General features: G+C 42.5%; 2 pseudogenes; one reads left to right on the forward strand and one right to left on the reverse strand.

The window, feature by feature from the left end:
- Positions 1-388: 388 nt before the first annotated feature.
- LOC134959766 (5S ribosomal RNA) lies at positions 389-507 on the reverse strand (annotated as a pseudogene).
- Positions 508-7012: 6505 nt separating this feature from the next.
- Positions 7013-7131, forward strand: LOC134960803 (5S ribosomal RNA; annotated as a pseudogene).
- Positions 7132-20389: the final 13258 nt, after the last annotated feature.

Genomic DNA, 20389 nt, shown 5'->3' on the forward strand with positions numbered 1-20389 from the left:
ATAAAGAATTTTGAAAATTGTTTAAATGTTCTGGTCTCTTTATTTCAAAGAATATTTGGAAAGGTTGTAGACACTGAATTGTCATACCCCCATTTTCCCTGACCAGTACAGAATTTCTGTATTAGTAGAACCGAGGGGTAATTGGACAAGATATTATAGGAATATCCAATTATGATCACTTTGTTAAAGCTAAATAATAATCAATGGTCACCAAATAATTAGTTACACACCTGAATTATAGACAGATACCATATTTGCGGACAAAAATTGAGGCATTGAACTGCAAATAAACAGAATAACTAAATAGGATAGTAGAGAGTGCTTGATAGAATTAGTGGTGATACTGCTGTTGGTGTCCCTTCTCACATAGAGAGGGAAATTAATTCCTGCTCTACAACACCAGGTATTCCCAGGTAGTCACCTCTCCTGGTACTAACCCAGCCCAACGTTGTTTAGCTTCCAAGATCAGACGAGATCGGGCGCTGGCAGCGTGGTATGGTAGTAGAGGATAATGTGATCTGTATACCAATGAGAGTGCACCTACAGATGTGTCCACTTACATCTTTGCTTTTTTACCAATTTGGCACAACATACAAAACACGGCTAAGCTGTTTTTCATGAGTAGCGAGTGGATGAATTTTAAAATTTTGGTTTGCCATAATAGAATATGTATAAAGTAACATATTAAAGAAGCAAATTAAGAAAAAACACAAGGCATGGCTAAATCTCTGAGTCTATGGCATGCAAAACTGTGCCATACATGGCGGGATATAGCAAAGATGTATGTGGACACATCTGTATATAAGAAATTATGAAAGTAGGAAACAATAAGAGAAAAATAGGAAAGAAGGGATGAATAAGTAAAGTAAGTGAAAATGTGTGGATCTGCTTTCCACGTTAGGCACGGTTCTACAGTACTCCCAGACGTGGCACTGTGCTCCGTGGATCATGGATGAGAGTCCACGAAAAAACCTGTGTGGCAGAGTAATTGCCAAAATAAAACAGCCTAGCTGTGAATTCTATTGGTATGAGAAAGCCGCACAGATGCTACAGATCCTATGGATCACCAGTGTCCTGCCCCTGATGAGGTTTGGACTGTGAAACTGTATCTAGAGACGGTTTGTTTTCATACAGAAAAAATTTTGTTCAGGAAAGAAGACCCTAAATCATCATGCATAGATACAGGATATTGTTTTTTAAGCAGCAGCATTCATCATGTAAACATAATCTCATATTATCAGGAAGAGAATGCATAAAATCACCATAAGTTGATGCAGAATGTTATTATGGGCAATGATATTGAACTTGTGAATTAGTACCACAGCAGAAAAATATATATTTGTACATATCTCTCTGCATATACCATATACAGTAAGTCCAAGTCTGGTCAAAGATATGGATGCACAAACAATGCCTCTATTGCAAATAGGTTAACATATGTACCGTTTTTATATGGTCCTGACACTGAGAAACATAAGGTAATAGTAATCATAGGGATGCTAGTATAGAAGATAATATCTTGGTTTCAAATGAAGATTATAGTCCCAGCCCATATCACAGAGCAAAACCACCACAGAATAATTAGCTTTGATATGCAAAAGAATACAAATATAATTAAATATATCTATAGCTGAGATATTGCTATTTGTGGGACACACATCCACACAATAGCTGGGGCTTACGGATCTTCAAACCAGGTGAACAGGTCAGAACTTCGTCAGGTGAAAGGAGATGGTGCCATGAGAGTGTTAAGGAACGGACCCCCTGTGGAAAGACGCGTTTCGCCCGTATGGGCTTGTTCACTTCCGGATCCAATATGGTCGGGTGGGGGACTAGTTTAAAAAGCAGTTACATTAGTAACTTAACCAATAATGTGGGAGCAGGTGTAGAGGATGCAGCGGGCGGGTGCGCTACATTGACGTTCCCTTCCGCCGCCACTCACGAGCGTGGTCAGCTGACGCTACGTGAGATATGCGCGAAATGGACAGGCGGTATCAGTGAGGCAAGAAGCGCCATCTTGATATAGGGATAAGTGAACAGTGTTATGGGCAAACCCGGGCCTGGTAGTACGAGACCCGAGTGGCCATTTTGATGCAGGGATAACATGAAGCCGGTATGCGGGCAGTATGGGCAAGGGGAAGTTTATTTAAATTAACCAGAGGTGGTCACTAAAATGGAATACAATGAAAAGCTTGTGGGAGGCCAATTAAAATAGTAATGGGAATAATGAAAGAAAATATGATAATATAAATGGTGTGTTGATAGGGAAATTGCTGATAGACCAGAGGGGATACAGAGAGAAGTAAGGTTGTGTTGTGAAGGGAAGGGATGGGGATGACAGGGGACATTGAAAGGGGATCAGATTAGTTGTGCCCTAAACATGGTGAAAATGAATAATGGTAGATTGGATGGGTCTGTGAAGGGGAAATAATGGGGATGGGTATGAGCTGTGGGAGTGTGAGGAGGTGAATGATTGGTGAGGAGGGACTGTGACTGTGTGAACAACGGGATTAAGGGGGAGATGGGCTGGAAGGAAGGCGGTTAATGAGGAAAAATTGGACTGAGGGACTGGGGATTGTGCTGAGGTGAATGGGATGGGTGAGCGACTGTGATGAGGAATTAAATGAAGAAAAAAGGAGGAATTGAAAAATATGAAAGATGGGTGTATGGTTGGGGGTGTGAATAGTGATAGGTGAGTGATGTTCAGGCGGGTAGCCAATAGTGAAGTTAGCTTATGAACAATGTAAATATTGTTCAAATGGGGTGTTAGAAAAAGGAGGAAGACACATGACAGTTATGCAAAATGGCATATGTGAGGGAGTGGGGGATGAAAGTGTGAGGCTGAAAAGAAAATGAATAATTGGGAGGATGGTGCAAAAAAATTTAATGGACAAGGTGTTGTGGTGGAAATGCATGGGGAAATGTGTTCGTCAGAGGAAAACGGTATGGTAGATCTTGACCACTCCTCCCAACTACAGGTCATCAATTTATCGGACAGGTCTCTCTCCCCCGACCACATGGAAGTACTTGCCAAAGGACTTTCCTTCTCATCATCTCGATCTTTTAATAGATTCTCCTGGGAAAAGGATCTGAGACTTTTTGGAAGGAAACTCCTCCTCAAGAAATTCTTCGCCAAGCAACATCTCAGACAGGATAGTGCCTCCAGTCCAGAACTGTCTACAGAAGATCTCCATGCTATCCAGGTATTAGAGGAACTCCAAATCGAATCTAACATGGACAAAATAACCCCTTACAGACCAAAATGTAAACCCAAATCATCCTTTTTTCCTCCTGATAATACTAGCTCAGAAATCAAGGTCTTTCTGAACCGGGTGTCTAAAGAATTCGTTGACATCTATGCCCAAATGAAAGTTGGTCTTCACCACTCCCCTAAAAATCTCAAATTTAAAGAGAGAAAAGCCCTGCAAGAAATGGGAACCTGGCATGATATAATTATAAAACCATCGGATAAAGGTGGCAATATCGTACTCTGGCCACAACAAATGTACATTGCCAAAGTACACCGACAACTATATAATCTTTCATGCTATAAGAAGCTTCTTAGTGATCCAACTGTCAGATTTCTGAATGCTTACAATATCTTGATACAAGAAGCTGCTGCCCAAGGTACCATTACAAAACAGGAATTACAATATCTCACTGTCCAGAACCCAAAAACACCAACGTTCTTTCTTTTGCCCAAGATTCACAAAAATGCTCACCAGCCACCTGGCAGACCAATAATGTCAGGTAATGGTGGGCTTTTGGAGCAACCAAGTCGATTCCTGGACCTACATTTAAGTGAATTTGTCCTTGAATTACCTTCCTACTTACAGGATATGTCTGACCTTTTGCGTAAAATTCATGACATACATTTTGAAAATGATTTCCTGCTAGTGACTCTGGATGTAGAAGCACTCTACACAAGCATCAATCATCATCAGGGCCTTGCAGCAATTAAATATTATCTGGATCAAGGAGGTACAAATGACTTTTCAGATTTTCTTCAGAAACTGCTCAACTTTGTTCTTTCCAAAAATAATTTTTCGTTTTCCAAGACCAATTCTTCCTGCAAGAAAGGGGAACCGCAATGGGTGCTGCGTGTGCACCCACATATGCAAACCTCTTTTTGGGGTGGTGGGAGCATCTCCATGTCTTCAATACCATCAATGAGAAGTACACCACACATGTCATTTTGTGGCTGAGATATATCGATGATATATTTATTATCTGGAATGGAGAAAGAAACCTCCTTATGGACTTTATTACAATTCTCAATACTAATGATCTTAACATCACGTTAACACATTTCATTAGTTCTGAGAGAGTCCCCTTCCTTGATCTTAACATTTATAAATCAAACACTGGCTTCTTGGAAACGGAACTATATCGCAAGGAGACTGCAACCAACAGTCTCCTTTTTCAATCCAGCTCACATTTCCCTCCTACTGTTGAAAACATCCCTAAAGGGGGATACCTCAGGCTGAGATGCAATTGCTCGGAGGACGAAGTCTTCAAAACTAAGAGCAGAGAACTTACCAATCGCCTCCTAGCTAGGGGCTACAACAAACGCTCACTCAAACGAGCATGCTCAGCCACCGCAGCAGTTAAGAGAGAGAGCCTAATTTTTGGGAATAAGAAAAAAGAAGTCTCCAAGCAAGATGACTTCATTAGATTTGTAGGAACCTTCTGTCCTGAATGGAAAATGCTGAAGAATGCCATAACCAAACACGTTTACATCTTGCAACTGGACCCCGACTTAGCCCCTTTCCTGAATTCTCCATTACAGATGAGTTGGCGCAGATCTAAGAACATGAAAGATCAGCTAGTGCGGAGAAACTTTGTTACATCCATTCCCCAAAAAAACGTCAATTTCTGGCTCTTTTCCTTGTGGACAATGTAAATTGTGCCCACAGATTCTTCAAACCAATACTGTCACCGACAGATATGGCCAGTCAGTAAAATGACAAAAAAATTTCAATTGCAATACTCAAGCTGTGATTTACTGTATAACTTGTGGATGTAACCTTAAATACGTTGGCATGACCACACGCAAACTTAAAGAAAGGTTGCTGGAACATCTAGGAAATATTCGTAATGCTCCCAAAGACCTTGCACGTATGAAACAGCTCACCTCGGTTGCCAGGCACTTTAATTTTCACCAAAAAGGATCCATCAATGAATTCAAGGCCTTCAGCCTGGACCGTGTACACTTGGGCATACGAGGAGGAGATATTACGAAAGAACTCTATAAGAAAGAGAGTGAGTGGATTTTTCGCCTCAATAGTATCAAACCCAACGGTCTGAATGAAAACATTAATTATGCGGTTTTCCTGTGAGCCTTTATTTGCCACGATTTTTTCTCATCCATGCAGACACACACAGTGCAGTTTTTTTCACTGCCTCATCCCATAAGACTATCTATTTATTTAATTTCTGAATCCTTCTGAACCATCCATCCGTAACAGTTTACCTTTCCACCAGTTTTTTCCATTCTTTTGCACTTGCCATCCACTCCCTTTATCTCAATAATGCATGTACTTACCTCATTTATCACACAACCCTCTTATCCCACACCTTTTCATCCTCCATTACCCGCAGTGCCGATAATCCGGCACATTTCCCCATGCATTTCCACCACAACACCTTGTCCATTACATTTTTTTTGCACCATCCTCCCAAGTATTCATTTTCTTTTCAGCCTCACACTTTCATCCCCCACTCCCTCACATATGCCATTTTGCATTTTTCTAACACCCCATTTGAACAATATTTACATTGTTCATAAACTGACTTCACTATTGGCTACCCGCCTGAACATTACTCACTTCAACCTATCACTATTCACACCCCCAACCATACACCCATCTTCATATATTTCAATTCCTCCTTTTTTTCTTCATTTAATTCCTCATCACAGTCGCTCACCCATCCCATTCACCTCAGCACAATCCCCAGTTCCTCAGTCCAATTTTTCCTCATTAACCGCCTTCCTTCCAGCCCATCTCCCCCTTAATCCCGTTTTTCACACAGTTGCAGTCCCTCCTCACCAATCATTCACCTCCTCACACTCCCACAGCTCATACCCATCCCCATTTTTCCCCTTCACAGACCCATCCAATCTACCATTATTCATTTTCACCATGTTTAGGGCACAACTAATCCGTCCCCTTTCAATGTCCCCTGTCATCCCCATCCCTTCCCTTCACAACACAACCTTACTTCTCTCTGGGCTGGGACTATAATCTTCATTTGAAACCAGGATATTATCTTCTATACTAGCATCCCTATGATTACTATTACCTTATGTTTCTCAGTGTCAGGACCATATAAAAACGGTACATATGCTAACCTATTTGCAATAGAGGCATTGTTTGTGCATCCATATCTTTGACCAGACTTGGACTTATATGGTATATGCAGAGAGATATGTACAAATATATATTTTTCTGCTGTGGTACTAATTCACAAGTTCAATACCATTGCCCATAATAACATTCTGCATCAACTTATGGTGATTTTATGCATTCTCTTCCTGATAATATGAGAATATGTTTACAGGATGAATGCTGCTGCTTAAAAAACAATATCCTGTATCTATGCATGATGATTTAGGGTCTTCTTTCCTGAACAAAATTTTTTCTGTATGAAAACAAACCGTCTCTAGATACAGTTTCACAGTCCAAACCTCATCAGGGGCAGGACACTGGTGATCCATAGGATCTGTAGCATCTGTGCGGCTTTCTCATACCAATAGAATTCACAGCTAGGCTGTTTTATTTTGGCAATTACTCTGCCACACAGGTTTTTTCGTGGACTCTCATCCATGATCCACGGAGCACAGTGCCACGTCTGGGCGTACTGTAGAACCGTGCCTAACGTGGAAAGCAGACCCACACATTTTCACTTACTTTACTTATTCATCCCTTCTTTCCTATTTTTCTCTTATTGTTTCCTACTTTCATAATTTCTTATATAGGTGCACTCTCATTGGTATACAGATCACATTATCCTCTACTACCATACCACGCTGCCAGCGCCCGATCTCGTCTGATCTTGGAAGCTAAACAACATTGGGCTGGGTTAGTACCAGGAGAGGTGACTACCTGGGAATACCTGGTGTTGTAGAGCAGGAATTAATTTCCCTCTCTATGTGAGAAGGGACACCAACAGCAGTATCACCACTAATTCTATCAAGCACTCTCTACTATCCTATTTAGTTATTCTATGTTTATTTGCAGTTCAATGCCTCAATTTTTGTCCGCAAATATGGTATCTGTCTATAATTCAGGTGTGTAAATAATTATTTGGTGACCATTGATTATTATTTAGCTTTAACAAAGTGATCATAATTGGATATTCCTATAATATCTTGTCCAATTACCCCTCGGTTCTATTAATACAGAAATTCTGTACTGGTCAGGGGAAATGGGGGTATGGCAACTCAGTGTCTACAACCTTTCCAAATATTCTTTGAAATAAAGAGACCAGAACATTTTAACAATTTTCAAAATTCTTTATTCTCCTATGGATCTTTTGGATGGGTAACTATGGTTTAATATTATCAATAAAAGTTATGTTTTAATAATTTCTACTATACATTACTGAAAATGTATTTTCCTTAGTACAAGAGTGCGCCCACACAAGAGCCTTCTTTCTCTCCCAATGCTAGTCTGTGTACTTTCTGGCTCTGGGCGCACCACCAACTAGGACAGCACACAAGAGGAGAAAATTGTTTATACTTTTCTCCTACCCCCTTATTAGGGTAATTTACTGTCCAATTTTGGTCTTTTCCCCTCATTAATATTATTATACCTAATGTGACCTGTGCCTGATCGCCCTGTGTTTTGTCGCTATGTTAAAATGGTCAGACAATTTAATAGAAGACCTTGATACAATCCATAGGGATGATGGTGTTTTGATTCTAGGTCACATAAAGGATTCAGCTAAATTCATGGTGAAAGCCATGAGGGACATTGGGCTGATGAATTCTAGAGCATCCTCCATGGCAGTAGCGGCTCGCAGAGGTCTCTGGATCCGCCAATGGAACGCAGACGCCGAATACAAGAGGTACCTCCCCTTCGCAGGTGAGATACCGCTAAGGGACACTCTGAATACAAATCCTTCCGCAGCACCACCTGTGAGAAGACGTAACTCTGCTTCTCTGATGCAGTCCCCTTGGCTGCCAGATGGAGAAAATTTGGGAGGGCCTACTTCTGCACGAGGCTAGGCCATAGAAAGAGCAGAAAGTCTGCACCCTGTACACGGGTGCACGGGTTCAGAGGTTGGATTCTACTCCCTTAGCGTCCTCAGCGTGACGCGGAAGGACTCCCATGTGGGGGTCCACTGGGGGGGGGGGGATCTCATCTACATCCCTACAGGGGAGCCTTAATGATTATTATTATATCCCGGGTAATAAAAATTATTACCCAGGGTTAGAAACTGGATTCAGGAGTTTCCCCCTGGCTGTTTGTTTAATCAGCCCTGCCAAATGTTAGGACAGTGGGTTTCTCCCTGTCATATAAAAAAAAAGTTTTTTTAAAGTGCCGTCATGTCTGACACTTCCGTATATGTCCAGTGCTACTGCCATTTTATATAATTCCTGACATTACTGCCATGTAATTCCAGTGATTTTGTCATTTTCTTCCAGTGATTTGGACCAATAATACCATTGATTAGAACGAATAATTCCTGTGATAATGGCTTTTAATTCCAGTGATTTTGTCATTTTCTTCCAGTAATTTGGACCAATAATACCATTGATTAGAACGAATAATTTCTGTGATAATGGCTTTTAATTCCAGTGATTTTGTCATTTTCTTCCAGTGATTTGGACCATTAATACCATTGATTAGAACAAATAATTCCTGTGATACTGGCTTTTAATTCTAGTGATTTTGTCATTTTCTTCCAGTGATTTGGACCAATAAATAATACCATTGATTAGAACGAATAATTCCTGTGATATTGAGGTGTTTGTGTTGCTTAGCTTAGCCATCCAGTGACCGCCATCCAGCGACCATGGTGCACCTCTTTTTTTCTTTGCATCATGTGCTGTTTGGGGACTATTTTTTTAAGTGCCATCCTGTCTGACACTGCAGTGCCACTCCTAGATGGACCAGGTGTTTGTGCCGCCCACTTGGGTCACTTAGCTTAGTCATCCAGCAACCTCGGTGCAAATTTTAGCACTAAAAATAATATTGTGAGGTGTGAGGTGTTCAGAATAAACTGGAAATGAGTGGAAATTATGGTTATTGAGGTTAATAATACTATAGGATCAAAATTACCCCCAAATTCTATGATTTAAGTTGTTTTTGAGGGGTTTTTGAAAAAAAAAACCCACCCGAATCTAAAACGCACCCGAATCCGACAAAAATTCTTAAGGGAGGTTTTGCCAAAACGCGTCCGAATCCAAAACCAAAACACAAAACCCGATAAATGTCCGGTGCACATCTCTAGTTTAGATTATTTTCAATACAATTTAGAGTACTTTATTAAATTCAAACTTCAGTACTATATGGACAACACTGTTCTAACCTGCACATGAATGTAATATAGTACAGTAACTTTGTAGCCACTCCAATACAATTTAGCATTCACTTTCTTTATAAAATATTTGGAAATCAATGTTAGTATGGTCTTTATTGGTAATAGAGCTTCACAAAAATGGAGGTATTCTATCCTTTCTTATAACATTAGCCTTCTTTTTATTCGGACATCTGTAGATACATCTGGGCTGGACTCCTGTACTCAGCTAAGAGTAATGGCAGTACATTCCTTGGTCCTCTTATTTTCTCTCTCTATACATCCTCAATAGGTAAGCTCATTAGTTCTTTTGGTTTCCAATATCATCTATATGCTGATGACACTCAAATCTATCTTTCCTCTCCAGACCTCACCCCTCTTCTCCTCACTCGTATCTCCAACTGTCTCTCTGCTATCTCTGTTTGGATGTCCCAGCGCTTTCTTAAACTTAACATGTCTAAGACCAAGCTGATCATCTTCCCTCCCTCCCGCATAACCTCACCTCCCACAATCTCATTATCTATTGATGGCACTACTATCTTCACTAGCCCCCAAGTGCGCTGTCTTGGAGTAATCCTTGACTCCTCCCTCTCCTTCAAACCACACATTCAGCACCTCTCACAAACCTGCCGTTTTCATCTCAAAAATATTTCCAGGCTCAGACCCTTTCTGACCCAGGATGCTACTAAGACTCTTATCCACTCACTGGTCATCTCCAGACTGGACTACTGTAATCTCCTCTTGACTGGCATTCCTGACAAATACGTCTCTCCACTCCAATCTATCCTCAATGCCGCTGCCTGGCTCATTTTCCTCACCAAACGCACTACATCCACCTCTCCTCTCTTACAAGACATTCACTGGCTTCCCTTCCCTTTCAGAATCCATTTCAAGCTGTCACACTCGCTTACAAATCCCTCACACACTCTTCTCCCATCTACATTTCTGACCTTATCTCCTTTTACATTCCCGCCCGTCCTCTTTGCTCTGCTAATGCACGCCGACTCTCCTGCCTACTGATTACTTCCTCCCACACTCCTACCTCCAAGATTTTTCATGTGCTGCTCCATTTCTCTGGAATTCCCTACCTCTCCCCCTCAGACTCTCCTCCTCTATACAAAACTTTAAACGGGCTCTCAAGACCCACTTCTTCACCAAATCCAGCCAACTCTCATCCTAACCCTCTGTTCCACGCTCTCTATGTACCCCGTCTGTGTCACCCCTGTCTGTCTACCCCTCCCCTTTAGAATGTAAGCTCTCACAAGTAGGGCCCTCTTTACTCATGTGCTTATCCTTTGTCTTACTTTAATAATCTTCAACTGCACCAAATCCAGCAGTCTTCTGCCACTTGATACTTATTCCAGTGTCATCTGCTGATGTAACTATGTTTATTTACCCTGTACTTGTCCTATATTGTTGTCTACTGTAAGTTGCTGTTCTCCTGTTTTGATTATTTGTTTATGTACTCTGTACTTGGGCGCTGCGGAACCCTTGTGGCGCCATATAAATAAAGGATAATAATAATAATAATAATAATAATAATAATAATAATAATAATAATTCAGTTTTATCATATTTATTGGATTTTTAAGTTCTCAGCTCCAAAACAGAGTATTTACCAGAGGGTTTATGTAAGTACTGTATTTTATTCCAAGAGTTTTGACATGCCATGAGAAGAGACATTGATGGTTAGTGAACACAGCTTTTCAGCACTAAGCAAGGTTGGCCAAAATTCTCTTCTGAAATTGATATTCCTGTCACCAGTTCCTCAGTTTACATGCTGTAATGTAAAACCCTCTTCAGTGATTCAGGCCATTTGGCCTCAATATTTGTTGAGCATGTCTCATTTCAAGGTGGTTTTCCAACACCTGAAAAGTCACTTGATTACTTATCCTATCAAGATTGGGCACTTATACAATCTTTTGGCACAACCTGCAGTTTGGGCTCCAACTGAATCACAATTAAGAAGACTAATCATGTTGTTGAGCTTCCCTTAGATAAAATACACTTTATATTTTTTCAAAGTAACAATAAGTCCATGAAATGGATATGTGTCCATATAAGTCTTGATAACACAGACCATAAGATAAAGAATGGAAAAAGATATAAAGTCATTAAGATCAACATTTTCTTGATGTTATCTGTTTTGAAACACAGGAAGGCAGGACCAAAACCCAAACAAGATAGCTGCCAAATTAAACTCATAGAGAAAAATATTTTTTCATCCTCATAATTGACAATCAGAATAATATCAATGGGTCAGTCATGCCCATTAATCTATTTACTTATTGTAGTTGTGTAGGTAACTTTCTTGTTGTAAAGACAAGTAAACAATGTGTTGAATCTGCCATTACCAAGCGGGAGATGTATCAAACCTTCTAAAGAGGACTGGTGGAGTTGTTACCCATAGCAACTAATCAACTTCTAGCTACCATTTTATAGACAGTGCAACTGTAGATGAATGATCGCTAAAGTAGATGTCGATTCACTGCTATGGGCATCTTTTTTGATTGAAAAAGCAGTCTTTATTTGACATAAAATAGCAAAAAAACATACATAAACATGACAAACATAAGTACCGTGTCGCAGCACAGCCAAAACACAGTACAGATGCAGACGGTATAGTGCAGTTGAAGAACTACGGCACAGGCCAGCCCACACTATAGTTCTCAGACTGCACTATGCATTTAAACTATACAATAACACAACAGTTAATGAGGCTATGGGTGTGGAGGGTAGGTGGGTGAGGGAGGGGGAATCACATGCCCGAAGCTTTAGTGAAAGACAGACACATAAAAGGGGAAGGGCAATAAAGAGAAAGACATCAACAAAACAACAGACATTGTGAGTGAGGGGGAAGGGGCCACGGTCCCAAAGTCTCATTAATCAGTTCAAACAAGGGGAGAGGGGCAGAAAAAGGGGTTTTTTCATCTTCTCAACTTAACCTCTTTAGAAGGACCTCACATTGCAGAATTAGCTGATATAATGGGGCCGGCTCATCCTGCTGAAGCCTGGTACCAGTTACAGAATTTGTGAGGGAACCCCACAGTGTTCATCCCTCATAATTGCTGCAAGCATCCCATGCTGTGAGCTCTGGTGCTCTAGGCAATGTTGGGAACAGGGAAGTGAGACTCTTGTAGTTTCTAATAAAAATATCCCATAGGTAATGTTCCCTATGACACAGAGGTAGGTAGAGCAATGGCCTACTGTACCGTACTGCTATATATTATATACTGGTGGTCAGCAAACTGTGCAAAGCTGAAAAGCACCACAGGTATGGATGGATAGTATACTTGATGACACAGAGGTAGGTAGAGCAGTGGCCTACTGTACCGTACTGCTATATATTATATACTGGTGGTCAGCAAACTGTGCAAAACTGAAATGCACAACAGGTATGGATGGATAGTATACTTGACGACACAGAAGTAGGTAGAGCAGTGGCCTACTGTACCGTACTGCTATATATTATATACTGGTGGTCAGCAAACTGTGCACAACGTAAATGCACCACAGGTATGGATGATTAGTATACTTGACGACACAGAGGTAGGTAGAGCAGTGGCCTACTGTACCGTACTGCTATATATTATATACTGGTGGTCAGCAAACTGTGCAAAACTAAAATGCACCACAGGTATGGATGGATAGTATACTTGACGACACAGAGGTAGGTAGAGCAGTAGCCTTCTGTACCGTACTCCTATATACAGTATTATATACTGGTGGTCAGCAAAATTATGCACTGTACTCCTACTATATACTACAATGCAGCACAGATATGGAGCGTTTTTCAGGCAGAGAACGTATAATACTGGTGGTCACTGGTCAGCAAAACTCTGCACTGTACTCCTCCTATATAATACTGCTGGTCCCCAGTCCCCACAATAAAGCAGTGTGAGCACAGATATATGCAGTACACTGAGCACAGATATGGAGCGTTTTTCAAGCAGAGAACGTATAATACTGGTGGTCACTGGTCAGCAAAACTCTGCACTGTACTCCTCCTATATAATATACTGGTGGTCCCCAGTCCCCACAATAAAGCAGTGTGAGCACAGATATATGCAGCACACTGAGCACAGATATGGAGCATTTTTCAGGCAGAGAACGTATAATACTGGTGGTCACTGGTCAGCAAAACTCTGCACTGTACTCCTCCTATAATACTGCTGGTCCCCAAAGATATTTGCAGCCCCCTGAAAGTTCTGAAACAAAGTGAGAGGACGCCAGCCACGTCCTCTCACTATAATTTCCAATGCACGAGTGAAAAATGGTGGCGACACGCGGCTCCTTATATAGAATCCGAATCTCGCGAGAATCCAACAGCGGGATGATGACGTTTGGGCGTGCTCGGGTTAACCGAGCAATACTGGAGTATCCGAGTATGCCTCGGACCCGTGTAAAATGGGTGAAGTTCGGGGGGGTTCGGATTCCGAGGAACCGAACCCTCTCATCACTATTAAATATTAATAACCCCTTTATTTTGAGTAAATAATATACAACACAGGACAGCACCACTGAACTTATGTGGCAGCAGCACTGGACTGGACATATACGCCAGTACCACTGGATTTATACGGCAGTACCACTGGACATATATGGCAGTATCGCTGGATTTATACGGCAGTAACATTGGACATATACGGCAGTATCACTGGACTTATACAACAGTATCACTGGACTTATCACTGGACTGGACATATACGCCCGTACCACTGGACATATATGCCCATACCACTGGACTTATACTGCAGTACCACTGGACTTATACGGCAGTATCACTGGACATATACGGCAGTATCACTGGACATATATGGCAGTACCACTGGACTTATACAGAAGCACAGGGACACCACCACTTGACTGGACTGATGCAACACAAGACACCACACACTGGACTGATGCAGCACAACACAGCACCACTGGACTGGATTTATACAGCAGCACTGGACATTTTGTATGGCAGCAGACCACACCACCACTGTGACTGGACTGATGCAGCATAAGACACTACCACTGTACTGATGCAGGAAAACACAGCATCACTGCACTGGATTTATACAGCTACACTGCACATATTGCAGTAGAGGACACCACCACTGTGACTGGACTGATGCAGCATAAGACACTACACTGGACTGAGCAGCACAAGACAGCACTGGAATTGCCACCCCACTTTCCCTCCCGCACAGATACTGAGGACAGAGACACGTCCTCTCGCTACACTCTTCAAAGAGTTCATGTTGCTTGTGGCATCTCTTGGGGAATGCTGGCTATGGCAGGTGACATCTTCGAAGAGGGTGACACCAATGTAGGAGTGCTGCTCTGCTATTTTAGTGTCACGCCCATGGATAATGGGGGTAATTCCGAGTTGATCGCTCGCTAGCTACTTTTGCAGCCGTGCAAACGCATAGTCGCCGCCCACTGGGGAGTGTATATTTGCTGTGCAAGGGTGCGATCGCATGTGCAGCCAAGCGGTACAAAAATAGTTTGTGCAGTTTCTGAGTAGCTCAGAACTTACTCAGCCCTTGCGATCACTTCAGCCTTTCCGGTCCCAGAATTGACGTCAGACACCTGCCCTGCAAACGCTTGGACACGCCTGCGTTTTTCCAAACACTCCCAGAAAATGGTCAGTTGACACCCACAAATGCCCTCTTCCTGTCAATCTCCTTGCGATCAGCTGTGTGAATGGATTCTTCGTTAAATCCATCGCACAGCAACGATCCACTTTGTACCCATACGTCGCGCCTGTGCATTGCGCAAAACGGCAGTGTGCGATCAGGTCAGAATGACCCCCAATGACACTGAGCATGGTGAGCAGCACACTGTCCTGGAGGTGCCTGGGTATGGCCCAGCAGCTCTCATAGTCTGACACAGTGTGACAAAATGGCATACATAAGGGGGCGTGGATTCATGGGCACAAGTCTACAGTGATGCACTGATTGTCACCAAATGCATGTTGGTGTCTGTCACTATTAAGGACAATTTTGGCAAAACCAATCCAGATCCAAAACACGAAGGAGATACAGATCCAAAACCAAAACACAAAACCTGAGAGAAGGGCCGGTGCACATCCCTACATTAAATATACAACAGGCTAGAAAAAGTTAGCACATACTTGTCCCACTAGAAACTTACTGATGCTCACATCTCCTGTACAGCCACAAAGTCCATTCAACATTCAGTATGCACTTCTTCAAGTACAACACACATTGGAGAACTGCAGTGCAAACATTCCCATACTGATATATTTGGGTGGCTCTTTGGATCACTGCAAATAACCACCCACACAACCAAGACTGGGGTATATTTACTAAGGTCCCGATTTTGACCGAGATGCCGTTTTTTCTTCAAAGTGTCATCTCGGTAATTTACTAAGCAAAAATCACGGCAGTGATGAGGGCATTCGTAATATTTTGGAAGTCCTAGGAAAAAATCACGAATCAATACACCATTGGTCAAATACGCCTGCAATTTGGTAGAAATCGGGAATTTACTAAAAAGGGGGGCCGCAGGGCGCTGTATAAAAGTGACCCCCGGCTGTGGCATTATCTGTCCAGCTAGTGGAGCCCGGTGCTGGTTTCAAAAATACGGGGGACCCCTACGCTTTTTGTCCCCCATATTTTTGGAACCAGGACCAGGCGCAGAGCCCGGTGCTGGTTGTTTAAATATGGGGGAACCCCTGTCAATTTTTTCCCCATATTTGTGCAACCAGGACCGGCTCAAAGAGCCCGAGGCTGGTTTGGCTTAGGAGGGGGGACCCCACGTAATTTTTTTTTTAAGTTTAAACATTTTTTTTTTTTTTTTTTACAAGGTGCACAATGAAGCCCAGCACGGATCTTTCAGATCCGGCCGAGATTCATTGTATTAAAGTCGGCAGTGTTTTACAAGTCACTCACGTAAAACACTGCCTAAAAAAACGAATGACATCGACATCGGAAAAACCGCAAATGCAGAATACGGCAGCTTAGTAAATTAGTCGTAATCAATTCAAAAAGTTGCATATTTACACTTTCGATGTCATTCGTGATTGAACTTTGACCTCAAACGGAAAATTACGAATGTTAGTAAATTTAGCCCACTGTCTTCATTTTTTTGACCTGAAAGAAATTGTACTTTCTTGTACACTCACTGCACTCTCTGGGGTTTATTTACTAATATTCGTGTTTTGGCCGTTTTGAAGGGTGTTTGAACTCGAATGGTATCGGGTGCATTTTACTGCAACTTTTTGAATCCTGATACGATCATTCACTAAGCTGCCGAGTTTTGCACAATCGTTTTTTCCGATGTCGATGTGATTCGTTATATCAGGCAGTGTTTTACGGGAGTGATGAGTAAAACACTGCCTGAAAAAACACAAGGAATCCTGGCCGGATCTGTGAGATCCGTGCAGGGCTTCATTGTGTACCTTAAAAAGTTGATTAAAGTCTTAAAAAATCTGGAAAAAATTGCGTGGGGTCCCCCCTCCTAAGCACAACCAGCCTCGGGCTCTTTGAGCCGGTCCTGGTTGAAAAAATATGGAGAAAAAAATGACAGGGGTTCCCCCATATTTAATCAACCAGCACCGGGCTCCCAGCCCGAGGCTGTCCCCCCATGCAAAGGCGGCGGATGGGGGGCTGATAGCCTTGTGAAAAATTGTGAATATTGTTTTTAGTAGCAGAACTACAAGTCCCAGCAAGCCTCCCCCGCAAGCTGGTACTTGGAGAACCACAAGTACCAGCATGCGGTGGAAAACTGGGCCCGCTGGTACCTGTAGTACTACTACTAAAAAAATACCCCAAGAAAAACAGGACACACACACCGTGACAATACAACTTTATTACATACATGCACACCAACATACACACATACTTACCTATGTTCCCACGAGGCACGGTCCTCTTCTCCATGTAGAATCCTTGGGGTGCCTGTGAATAAAATTATACTCACATAATCCAGTGAAGAATCCGACCTTTGAATAATCCACGTACTTGGCAAAAAAATAAAACGGAAACCCGACCACGCACTGAAAGGGGTCCCATGTTTACACATGGGATCCCTTTCCCCGACTGCCAGGACCCCACTTGACTCCTGTCAAAGAGGGTCCCTTCAGCCAATCAGGGAGCGCCACATCGTGGCACCCTCCTGATTGGCTGTGTGCTCCTGTAGTGTCTGTCAGGCAGCACACGGCAGTGATACAATGTAGCGCCTATGCGCTCCATTGTAGCCAATAGTGGGAACTTTGCGGTCAGCGGTGAGGTTACTTTCGGTCAACCGCTGACCGCAAAGTTCCCACCATTGGCTACAATGGAGTGCATAGGCGCTACATTGTATCACTGCCGTGTGCTGCCTGACAGACACTACAGGAGTGTCAGGTCCGGGTGTTTTTGTGAATCCGTTAACCCGGGACCAACCACAGGTGTAGGTGCTGGGGTATGAAGAAAGCAGGGAGGACGAAGAAAGTTCCGTTTCATATTTTATTAGAAATAACAATTCAGTAAAGTGTTAAATGACAAGTTGTTAATCATCATATTATACGGAAGTATTGCTGGAATGGCAGAAATAATATGCAGGATAAAACTCAAAGACAAATAAAAGAAATGTTCATGGAACTGTATGCAAAACAAGCTGACGAATAAATGTTGAATTGTCCAAATATAAACAAGCTTTGATGCTGAACTGTAGGATGTGTTTAACTGGATAATGCAGACATGAAGAAATAACTGTAAGGATTTGCAATTAAGTTTTGAGAGTTAACTGAGAGGCTGTGAAGAATTATCCTTGTTATGGTAACATAGAAAATAAAAGTACTTAAGTGAGTTACTTGCGGGTTCCGGAGATCACTGTGAAAACTGTAGCAGATGACAAGGTGATGAACGGGTTAAATGTTGAGTAGAACAAACGAACAGCTGAGGGTAGTGGAATCCTCCAAACTTTATATGGTTGAAGACAGGCAGACAAGGTAACCTCATGCAGGACTCTGGGAATCCAACTATTTCCAGTAGGTGTGCAATTAACTGACAGCACAGCGGAGAGCCGGTGGATCTTTAGCAGTGAAGGCTGCAGACGAACCTCTGGGAACGGAGGCGATATCTGGACCACGGGAATCACACAGGAATGCACGGAGAGAGCTCAGAGCTAGAGCACAGCGTTGATACAACAAAGCACTGGCCCAGAGTAACATAATCCCAGCCTACTTAAAGGCAGCACAAGCACGGGATTGGCTTACACCTGCCCACAGGTGTTTTCACAAGTGCTCTGCATTACCTATTTGGTCTCCAACATGGCCACCTCCTATACAGCAGACACACCACAGTGCCTTAGGCCATTTGGTCCCCGCACTCACAGTTCCCAGATTCTGCATTACCTGTGCCACCGATCACGCCGCGTCCCCACACGGGCGCACAGCACCGCGAGCAACCGCACTGGCAACGGATGAACCCCAGAACCCGCAAAGGTAAGAGACCGGTTCGTGACAGTACCCGCTCTTCTACGGGTGGTCTTCGAACACCTTTGAACCTAGTTAGGATTTTTGGAGAAGTATTTCTGTACCAGTCTTGGAGCATGAACATCTTCAGAGAAAACCCAGGATCTCTCCTCCGGACCGTAACCCTTCCAGTCGACCAAAAACTGTAAACGTCCATATCGGGAACATGAGTCCACAATCTCTTTAACTTCAAATTCCTCATTCTGCAAAGAGTGAACTTTAGGAGATTTGGACTGGGTAGTACGGAACTTATTGAGAATCAAAGGCTTCAGTAAAGATGTATGAAAGGCGTTAGGAATTCTCAAAGACGGTGGCAACTTGACTTTGTATGACACAGGGTTGAGTACCTTTACAATGGGAAATGGACCAATAAACTTGGGAGCAAATTTCTTAGAAGGAACTTTGAACCTGAGATTGCGCGTAGAAATCCAAACTTGGTCTCCCACTTTGTAATTCGGTACAGCTTTACGTTTTCTATCTGCAAAAGATTTATAACGAGCGGAAGTTTTGACCAAGGACTTACGTACACAACTCCAGATACTAGATAGACGTTGAAGCTCTTGATCTGCCGCTGGAACCTCTAGGGCTGGCAATGGATGGAACTCTGGCACACGAGGATGAAAGCCGAAGTTAATATAAAAGGGCGTAGATTCTGAAGATGAATGGAAGAGATTATTATGAGCAAATTCTGCCAATGGAAGGTAGTCAACCCAGTCATCCTGTGAGGACGATATATATAGCCGGAGAAATGTTTCAAGTTCTTGGTTGACTCTCTCAGTTTGTCCATCTGTCTGAGGATGATATGCAGAAGAAAAATTCAACTTGACATTTAAAGATGAACAAAGCGACCTCCAAAACTTGGCCACAAACTGTGTTCCCCGATCAGAGATAATCTCTCGAGGAAGGCCATGCAACTTGAAGATTTCAGAGATGAACAATCTGGCTAGTAAAGGGGCTGATGGTAACCCAGTTAATGGAATGAAATGTGCCATTTTCGAAAATCGATCCTCTTTCACCCAAATGGTATTTCGCCCTTTTGATGGAGGTAGATCGGTCACGAAATCCATTGAGATATGAGTCCATGGTTGTTTGGGTATGGATAATGGATGTAATAAACCTGGTGGAGAACTTCTTGGACTCTTATGTTGGGCACATTTAGGACATGCTGATATAAACTCTTGGACATCGGCTTTGAGACGTGGCCACCAATAAGACTGTTGAATAAATTTGAGAGTCTTTAGAACCCCAGGATGACCCATTAAGGAAGAGGAGTGAGCCCAGGTAAGCAGCCGTTTTCGAAGACTTGTGGCGACAAAGGTCTTGCCAGGCGGAGGAACTGGAGAGGTTCGAGTCATTAAAAAGGACGTAGGATTCACAATGGCTTGATTCGTGGTA

The sequence above is a fragment of the Pseudophryne corroboree genome, chromosome 9 (assembly GCF_028390025.1).
Source record: "Pseudophryne corroboree isolate aPseCor3 chromosome 9, aPseCor3.hap2, whole genome shotgun sequence".
Classification (NCBI taxonomy): domain Eukaryota; kingdom Metazoa; phylum Chordata; class Amphibia; order Anura; family Myobatrachidae; genus Pseudophryne; species Pseudophryne corroboree.